Source organism: Argentina silus, assembly GCF_951799395.1.
Source record: "Argentina silus genome assembly, chromosome: 8".
NCBI classification, from domain to species: domain Eukaryota; kingdom Metazoa; phylum Chordata; class Actinopteri; order Argentiniformes; family Argentinidae; genus Argentina; species Argentina silus.
This window is the reverse complement of record NC_139662.1, coordinates 23,817,054-23,827,053: the sequence shown is the minus strand read 5'-3', so window position 1 is coordinate 23,827,053 and position 10,000 is coordinate 23,817,054. Positions and strand designations below refer to the sequence as shown.

Below are 10,000 nucleotides of genomic sequence, written 5' to 3'. Positions count from 1 at the left end.
GTCTGTCTGTCTGTCTGTCTGACAGGAGATTTGGGGACAGAGGATTCACCAAATTCTCATCACATGTTTGACTCCAGCATTATCTTCTACTGCTGAGATGATAACCTTGAGGGCTATTATGATGTCATATTTCAAAGATGTCCACTTTGTCCTGTTCTTCTTAGAAAACAACTTAATAGAGTGACTGAGCACTGATGGGCCTCATCACCCACATGTGTTTGTATTCATAAAGCACTTTGCTGGACAGCTGTTTCACAATGTGAACAAAAGCCGTCCTTTCTCCCAGAATGCCCTGGGGCAGGGCTCTTTGCCCATCACAGTGACCATATGTGGAGGGTCATGTGTGGACGCTGGACACTGTCTGTGCTAATAAAGTTTTATTACGCTGACATTTTTAATAGCGCAGCAAATTCAATCTGCACTGATAGCCCTGCAAGAGCCTGAGCCTGAGGCAGAAGTACTAGGGGGGGGGGGGGGGGGGGGGGCAGAGCGCAGAGGGGAGTGGTCGTCAGTCAATGTGACAAGCAGGAGACACACTCAGGCCATCCATAACAGCAAGTGACCCGTCATCAGAGGCCATAAAGATTAAATGAATAGATCAGAGATATGAGGCCTCCTCTGCTGGCCCGCCCCTCCTCTGCTGGCCCGCCCCTCCTCTGCTGGCCCGCCCCTCCCGGTGACAGCCCCTCCTCTGCTGGCCCGCCCCTCCCGGTGGCAGCCCCTCCCGGTGACAGCCCCTCCCAGTGACAGCCCCTCCCGGTGGCAGCCCCTCCCGGTGACAGCCCCTCCTCTGCTGGCCCGCCCCTCCCGGTGGCAGCCCCTCCCGGTGACAGCCCCTCCCGGTGACAGCCCCTCCCGGTGGCAGCCCCTCCCGGTGACAGCCCCTCCCGGTGACAGCCCCTCCTCTGCTGGCCCGCCCCTCCCGGTGGCAGCCCCTCCCGGTGGCAGCCCCTCCCGGTGGCAGCCCCTCCCGGCTGTGATCACGCCAGGCTGAGAGGCTGGGGAAGGCCTTATTATCCGCCCAGGGATCCTGATGAAGTGTTTATGGGAGGTGTGTGTATTAGAGTCGCGAGGAGGGGAGGACAGGCGGTAAACAACAGGGGGGTTAAATCACACCTGGTCATATGGCTTATTAGCATTTAGCGATGTTAGCCTGAGCTGTCAACATCGTTGATGTGTTCTAAACACCTTTTAGACAAATTAATATGGCATGAGGACGTATGGGGGGGTTGTGATGCTCTCTCTTCTCTTCCCCCCCCCCCTCGTCTCCCCCCCCCCCGTCTCCCCCTCCCCCTCTCCCTCCCTCTCTCTAGGCTCTATGTTGTGTAAGGACCTCAGGTTGTACCTGGGTAAGTGCTTCACGCCAGGGTCCATGGACAGCCAGCTCCAGCAGGTGATCCGAGAGAACCTCTACCTCCGCGCCGTGCCCTGTAAGTCCTGTCACCTGTCACCTGTCACCTCAAGGGAGGCTGGTGGAGGTAGAAATCAGAGGACAGGCTCATCGTAACGCATTGGAATGAGGAATGAGGAATGGTATCAAACATGTGTGTTTGATACCATTCCTCATGTGTGTTTGATACCATTCCTCATTCCATTACGTGCATTACAATGAGCCCGTCCTCCGATTTCTACCTCCCCCAGCCTCCCCCTCCCTCAGCAGCAGTAAGTCGTCTTGTCGAGGTCATGTTTAAGCCGTGGTGTCGAGGTCAGAGGTCACCCGAGTCGCCGCGCCCTGTAGGACCACCTGTGTTGTCCTGCGTAGATCTGTCTGTAGAGGTTTGTAAGGTTGTGGGTTCAACCTCAGGTTAGGTTGGAGAGTATTAACAGAACTCTGGTGCAGCATAAATCTAAATACATTGTATTACTCCATAGTGGTTCTGGGAACCCCATTTGAGCATTTACACACTCCCTGGTTCCTGAGGCAGGGGAACACATTAAGATTCAGGTGACACGGACATCACCAGGATAATGCACAGAGGTGTTGATTGCGGTTCTATGGTTCTATGGTTCTATGGTTCTATGGGTTCTATGGGAGCCCGGGGAAGCAGTTTGACACCTCTCTGAGTCGGTGTCTGCAGGAAGAGGATGTGTTGAGGACGTCTGGGAGCGCAGGTTTTCCCTGTCGACACCCCAGACAGGAAAAAAGGGAAAGCTTCAAGAGGAATATTCCTTGGGACATTTCCATGGCAACTGTCTGCATTGTCAGACTGTGGTGTTTATCGGTGGTGGCAGTTGTCCCCTGTCCTCATCCCTGTCGCCATGGCTACGGCTCTGTCTGGGTAACGCCTGCCCTTAAAGACACTTCTCACTCTCTTCCTGTTTCACAGGGTCACAGGTTCCTGTTCACCTCCTCAGTCTTGTTTGGTTTGCTTGGTTTGCTTGTATGTATTACAGTTCATTTAAAATGCTTTGTTCAATGATTAACAACTTAAATGATCTACATTTGTAGCATTAACTTGTTGTTAGTTAATTAATTAGTTAGTTATTTAATTTACTTAACCTTTATTTAATAACCCTTGAGGGCAACCTAGCAGGAAAGACAACAAAGCTGTAAAATAACGTAGCGTGTCCCGTAAAAACACAATGCATTACAGAGACTCACACAGACACAACGTGTAACACACTAGATTGAGACTGTGCATCTGTTGCCGTCTTAATCCCTCATCTACGGTTGGTGACATCAGAGAGAGAGAGAGAGAGAGAGAGAGAGAGACAGAGAGAGAGAGAGAGAGAGAGAAAAGCTACAACCAGAGAATACCAATGCTGTGTCTGAGAGCAAAGGTTTGGTCCACAGATGGGGAGTCTCTGCGTAGCCCTGTCCTGTCAAGGGTAAACTGCCCCCCCCCCCAGGATTGTGGTGTGGCTTTCTGTGGAGATCCTTGTCGGTGAACACTTGTGACATATCTGTCCTGGTCGCTAGTCTGAAACCTGGCGGCTACAGGCACCCCAGCCTAGCCTAGCCCGGCCTAGCTTAGCCCAGCCTAGCCCGGCCTAGCTTAGCCCAGCCCGTGGCAGTGTGGCGTTGGTGTTAATCTCTCGTCACGTCCAGGAAGTAGGTCATGTGTAACAGTCTGTTGTTTCCCCCCTCCGTGAGCCGAGGTCACAGGTCACAACTCAAGATGACGCGAGGAGAAACACACATAAACAGTACCACACCAGGGGAGGCTGGTGGAGGTAGAAATCGGAGGACAGGCTCATTGTAATGCATGGACTGAAATAAGGAATGGTATCAAGCACTGTCATTCCATTCCTGTCCTTCCTTCACGAATCTCCGCTGTATCACACATGCCTGCACATCCACAGTCAAGTAGTTGCAGTTAGCATATCTGCTAAGTGGTTAGTTAGCATATCTGCTAAGCGGTTAGTTAGCATATCTCCTAAGTGGTCAGTAATACTTTCATCCATCCATTTTGTAATTAGATGGAGGGGTGGATGATGGATGAGCCTGCTGCAGTGGGTTGATCTTTGGCCCGATCGGAGCTATGAATATGCCTTATGGATTAGATAAAGGCTACACGGCCCTCCTGGTCCTCCAGAGCCACTTCCTGACTCCCAGTGATTTCCTCTAAGTTGGAGTGACAGAGGCGAGCTCCGCCCCCGGCTGTGTAATCCTCTGATCTGTAGGAGATGACAGTAAGATGCTGCCACTCTCTCTCTCTCTCTCTCTCTCTCCATCTCTATCTCTCCCTCTCTCTCTCTCTCTCTATCTCTATCTCTCCCTCTCTCTCTCCATCTCTATCTCTCCCTCTCTCTCTCTCTCTCTATCTCTATTGCTCTCTCTCACTCTCTCCCTCTCTCTGTCTCTCTCTAGTCTTTAAACCTCTTCATGGTAACCTTTACTTTCTTTTACCTCAATTACACACAACCTCTCTGTCTCTCCTCCTGTGGTAAGCCTCTCTCTGTTTCCCTGCTCTCAGACATTGGTATTCTCTGGTTGTAGCCTCTCTCTCTCTCTCTCTCTCTCTCTCTCTCTCTCTCTCTCTTTCTCTCTCTCTCTCTCTCTCTCTCTCTCTCTCTCTCTTTCTCTCTCTCTCTCTCTCTCTCTCTCTCTCTTTCTCTCTCTCTCTCTCTCTCTCTCTCTACTAACAAAGACAGATGTAGTATGCGCTTCGGTCCAATTTGACCCAACTTTGAGACATACAAGCAAGCGAGCAGCAAAACTAGTTTTTAGTTGAGTTGAGTTGTTTTCCTGGGAGGAAGCAGCCTTGGTGGATCTAATAGGAACCTCATGCTGAACAGTTCAACAGTGGCTCAGTGGAGCCCCCTTCAGGACTGTATGTGTGTCCTCTTCCTAGATAGCTGTTAGAATGTGTTAGAATGTGTTAGAATTTATCCTATTCCTAGACACAGATAGCTGTTAGAATGTGTTAGAATGTGTTATATGTCATTGAGTGAAATAAGGCTGGTTATCTTAAGATTTCGGTCATGAAAGCTGCATCAGTGAAAGCTGCATATGCAAATGTGCTGTAGTGGAACCTGGAAGCCTTGAACCTCCTCCTATAGGAGAACACGGCCAGGACAGCGTAGGTCCGCCCGACTGTCTGTGATCAGTTAGTGTTTACATTGTCCTGAACCTGCAATGGACTTAATCGGCAACTTTGTTGTTTTTTAAATCATTGGCCATGTATGGATGTTTTAGATGGTAGTGGATGGTAGTTGTGATATGTCTTAAAGGTCCTGGCACAGTCCAAAGTGGTGGCATAACACAGTGGATGTGGGTCTCCTCCCTGCAGAAGATTAGTCTTTATTGTTATCCAGCACAAGAGAAATACAGCATGTGCCCACGCCACTGTGGGATTTGGGACCCAATCTCAATCCCCTCCTCCCTCTGAACATGCTTGGTGCTCCGCGGTGCTGTTGGTTCTGGGGCTCTGAGAGGAACAATGTTTACAATGAATGTCTCATAAGAGCAGCACATGAAAAATGCAAATGCTCTACAGAATTAAGTAAATGCAGGTCATTTATCAATAATTTAGAGGCAGAATTAAATGAAAAGCAGGCGTGGAGCCAGCGGTAGTAGGCTCCCCTGTGTCTCTGTGGGTCTGTGGTACCTTCAGTCAGGCCATATGTATATAGTAGCTGGACCACTCAAGGACATTCAGAGACTTGTCCCCCGAAACCACTCCTGCGTTGTCTTGGCTGTGTGCTTAGGGTTGAAGGTGAACCTTCGCCCCAGTCTGAGGACCTGAGCGCTCTGGAGCAGGTTTTCATCAAGGATCTCTCTGTACTTTGCTCCGTTCATCTTTCCCTCAATCCTGACTAGTCTCCCAGTCCCTGCAGATGAAAAACATCTCCAGAGCATGATGCTGCCACCACCATGCTTCACCGTAGGAATGGTATTCAGTGTTTCAGTTCAGTGTTCTTCAGTGGCCTTCCCAGTCACCGGATCTGAATCCAATAGAACACCTTTGGGATGTGGTAGAACGGGAGATTCACAGCTTGAAAGTGCACCTGAAAAATCTGCAGAAATTGCGTGATGCAATGGTAAATTTAAAGACAATATAAGGGTTTGTAATCCCACACCTAGGGAAGAGATCACAGGAAAACAGATGGTCCTAGAACATTTGGAGAAGGCAGTAAAGAGGGGTAAAGTCAGATTGAGGGGTTGCTATAGGTGAAGAAAACAAAGGATCAAAGCGGGAGGAAACAGGAGAGAATAATTAAAGATAGGGTAATTAAGTAATAAACAAAGTTGAAAACAAACAAAACAAAAGGCTTTTGAAAAGAGCCGGGGTGTTAGAAAGGCCCGATTAGACAAACGGACGCCAGCCCGGTGGGCGGCGCACACCTTGATGATGAAATGTAGTTCTTGAATGTTACTGGTGCATGTAGACAGGAAACAGAAATACGTTGAATAGAAGGCGTTAACCTGTGTGAAGTCTATAAAGACAGGTGACTGAGGAGATAACGGGTCAGCTTTGCAAACCTGAACGGCTACATATTCTGCAGGAATAAAGTCTTTGAATGAATCAACAGCTCTGGTTTACGGTATTTTATTTCAAAGTATTATAACTTAAATTCTACGACAATGCAATCATGTCAACATGGACCAGAATCTCAAAGGAATGTTTCCTTGTGCAATCAATGCCACGAAGAATTGAGGCTGTTTTGAGAGCAAAGGGAGGCCCTACCTAGTATTAGTATAGTGTTCCTAATAAAGTGCTCTGTGAGTGTAATATATATATATATATATGTATATATATATATATATTACAATCATATTTATATTCTGTAGAGCGTATTATGATGTTGAGTCAGAGCCACGGATGATTGTGATGCTAACTTGTGATGATGGGAACCACATGTTGAGGATGTTCTGTGTGCAGGCCCGTGTCCTCCTCATTATCAGCATGGTCAGTGTGTTGGTTGGTAACTATCTGCTGTAGTTTCTGCTCATTTCAAGGTGTTTCAGTGTCATAGGATATAGGGTCGCTGAGGCTTTGAGTTAAATCTAATGATGTTTCAAAATGATTCATATACAAATCATTGCATTATTCGTATGATTTTCCATGAGGTCACGCAGGCTAGCTAGGCGAACCATGGTTAATGTCAGAGCCATCTCCCTGCCCCTATCACCCCCCCCCCATCACCCCCCCTATCACCCCCCCCCCCCCCTATCACCCCCCCCCCCATCACCCCCTACCCCATCACCCTACGACCCTCCTGCCACGAGTTAGCTTGACTGACAGCTCTCTCTCCATGTTGAAGACAGAAGCTCTGTCTAATTACCTCTGGCTCCCCCCTCCCCCTCCCCCCTCCTCCCCCCTCCTCCCCTCTGAGATCAGTGTGGAGCCTGCAGGGGGAGGCATGATGAATATGTCAATAATCTTCCTCCCCTCTCCCCCCTCCCCCCTCCTCCCCCCTCCTCCCTCCTGCTGACATGTGCTAGAAACCTCAGAGGAGGATGCTGGGTAATGAATCTCTGCCTCCCTGAGTACTAGCATGAGATACACACACACACACACACACACACACACACACACACACACACACACACACACACACACACCCGTCAGAAGCCATCAGGAGGTTTCTATCAGACCTCTAATTAGAGACAGAGTCATTGTATGTTGTTGATTGGTACGACAAGCAGGATGGAAGAGGACAGGCAGGATGGAAGAGGACAGGCAGGATGGAAGAGGACAGGCAGGATGGAAGAGGACAGGCAGGATGGAAGAGGACAGGCAGGATGGAAGAGGACAGGCAGGATGGAAGAGGACAGGCAGGATGGAAGAGGACAGGCAGGATGGAAGAGGACAAGCAGGATGGAAGAGGACAGGCAGGATGGAAGAGGACAAGCAGGATGGAAGAGGACAGGCAGGATGGAAGAGGACAAGCAGGCAGTCTTCTACATTCAGTGCACGTGTGTGCATGTAACAACAATAAATGTAATGTAAATGTGTGTGCGTGTGTGTGTGCGTGCGTGCGTGCGTCTGTGTGTCTGTGTGTGTATATCATTGTGGCTGGGAGTGCTGTGCTCCTCCTGCCGGTGAGACAGCAGTGCATTAATCAGAGGTTTTATAGATTAACTGGCTGTAGCCCCCCCCCAGCCCCCTCTGCTGTGATGTGCCCCCCTCCCCCCCCCCCCCCCCCGGCCCCCTCTGCTGTGATGTGTCATCCAAGGCCAATGTGTCGACCAATGTGACCTTCCTCTGTGGGCTGGGGGTCTCAGGGTCTCTGTGGGCTGGGGGTCTCAGGGTCTCTGTGGGCTGGGGGTCTCAGGGTCAGGCGGGTGAGGTTTGAAACGCCCTCACACACGCCAGCCTAAGCATCACAAACAACATGCTCAGTGTGAAAGGAAATGGATTCAATCTGCTTCAATAAGCACTATGATACATATTCATCTGTTTTAGCACCTAGTATTGTTTCATTTCTGCATTGGTATGTGCATTTGGAGTAACAGTGAGACTGTATTGTGTTGAAGGGCCAGGAGTTTTTCCCATGGTCAGGAAAAACTCCAGGCCTTAGTTGTTGTGTCTGTCCCCCCCTGCAGGTACGACCAGACTGCCCCGCGTCGGGGAGATCTCTGGGGTCGACTACAACTTTGTCTCCATCCCAGAGTTCTTCTCCCTGGAGGAGTCAGGAGCTCTGCTGGAGAGCGGCAAGTTCAAAGGTCAGCAGCAACGGTGGGCTCATTCCGATGATGTCACTGCACCTTCAGTAGGCTCATTCTGATGATGTCACTGCACCTTCAGTAGGCTCATTCTGATGATGTCACTGCTCCTTCACAATTGGAGACACATGAACAGGATCTCCTAGGGAGGGAGGGACTGAGGGAGGGAGGGAGAGAGGGAGGGAGGGAGGGAGGGAAGGAGAGAGGGAGGGAGGAGGGAGGGAGGGAGGGAGGGAGGGAAGGAGAGAGGGAGGGAGGAGGGAGGGAGGGAAGGAGGGAGGTGAGAGAGGGAGGGAGGGAGAGAGGGAGGGAGGGAGGGAGACATAATTGCAGACACAGGAACAGGATCTGCGAGCAGGACTTTGTTTGGACGCATGTTAATGACATCAGCATTGAACACAGTCTCTGACCCGCCCCCCAGCGAGGGTAAGGAAGATGTCACCCTCTGATTAAAAACATGCTCCTACAGATTAACATCCAGGATTCATCAGAGTTTAACGGGGGGAAATAAATGCCATCTTCACCTTGACATTGAAGGACATACAGTAGCATCTCGGCCAACCAATCAGGAGGAGCAGCTCCTCCCGTGGTAGGGGGAGGTGTCTACAGCACACAGTAGTGACTGGGAACCTTGAGGAGTAGCAATCTAACGTCCCCCCCCCCACCCTCCCCCCAAACCCTGATCTCTCTCCCTGAACTGGAGGTACTAGAGAGATGTGAAGTAATTAGATTTGTTCTGTGTCTATAAGAACAGATGAATTGAGCTGGAGATGGAGGGGATGGTGTGTTTTACTGATCCCAGGGGTAGATGGTAATAATGTACCTGCTCATGTTATGAGCAGTTTTGGTCCAGAACAGCCTTGCTTGCCGGAGGCGTGGTAGAATGTATCTGCCACCTAAAATAAGATTACCTCGTTTCAATGTGATTGAAGCCATTTCAGATGTGGTGTGTCTGTCATTGTATGCTGCCATTCTGTATTACTATTTTTGATTAAATTCTTTACACTTTTGTCCCTTGTGTGTGTGTAAAGTGTGTGTGTGTGTGTGTTTGTCTGTGTGTGTGTGTGTGTGTGTGTGTGTGTGTGTGTGTGTGTGTGTGTGTGTGTGTGTGTGTGTTGCTTGACAGAAAGGACCAACCATACATTACCAATACACAGAGAGAGCATAGCGCTAGCAATGCTAAGGTTGTGGGTTTGATTCCCGCTGGGACCATATATACATACTAAACATGTACACACACTCACTGTACTGTAAGTCATTGTGGATAAAAGTGTTAAATGGCATATATAGTACATTCTCATTGACCCCTACACCTCTCTCTCTCTCTCTCTCCCTCTCTCTCTATCTCTCTCCCTCTCTCTCTCTCTCTCTCTCTCTCTCTCTCTCTCTCCCTCTTTCGCTCTCTCTCCCTCTCCCTCTCTCCCTCTCTCTCTCTCTTTCTCTCTCTCTCCCTCTCCCTCTCTCCCTCTCTCTCTCTCTTCCTCCCTCTCTCTTTCTCTCTCTCCCTCTCTCTCTCTCTCAGGGAACTACTACGGGACTCCGAGGCCCGTCCACGTGGGTCCTGACAGCCCTCCCATCACCTACCAGGAACACCGCAACCTGCTCCGGAACTTCCGGACACGCAGCAAGTCGCTTAGCAACCTGGAGAAGGCGGGGGAGGAGGCGGAGACCAGCGAGGACGACTCTGGCCTATCAGGCAGGTGTCCCTCAGGCAGACAGACAGACAGGTGTCAGACAGACAGGCAGATACACCGACAGACAGACAGACAGACAGACAGACAGGTGTCAGACAGACAGCTCTGTAAGGTCTTATGACCGATTCCATCCATTCGTTGGATCGTAAGGTGGCGGCAATAAGTATTTGTTATCATTGCAGTTGTAGTTGTG

The 10,000-nt window shown here is 50.0% G+C and overlaps 1 pseudogene across 1 annotated transcript in view; it reads left to right on the top strand.

The window, feature by feature from the left end:
* LOC310808103 overlaps positions 1 to 10,000 on the top strand; it is a 33,167-nt pseudogene that overhangs the window by 12,851 nt on the left and 10,316 nt on the right. Inside the window, exons 3-5 of the transcript XR_014555097.1 lie at positions 1,314 to 1,430; positions 7,994 to 8,113; positions 9,636 to 9,809. The product of XR_014555097.1 is annotated as an uncharacterized misc_RNA (transcript). The remainder of the gene's footprint in view (positions 1 to 1,313; positions 1,431 to 7,993; positions 8,114 to 9,635; positions 9,810 to 10,000) is intronic.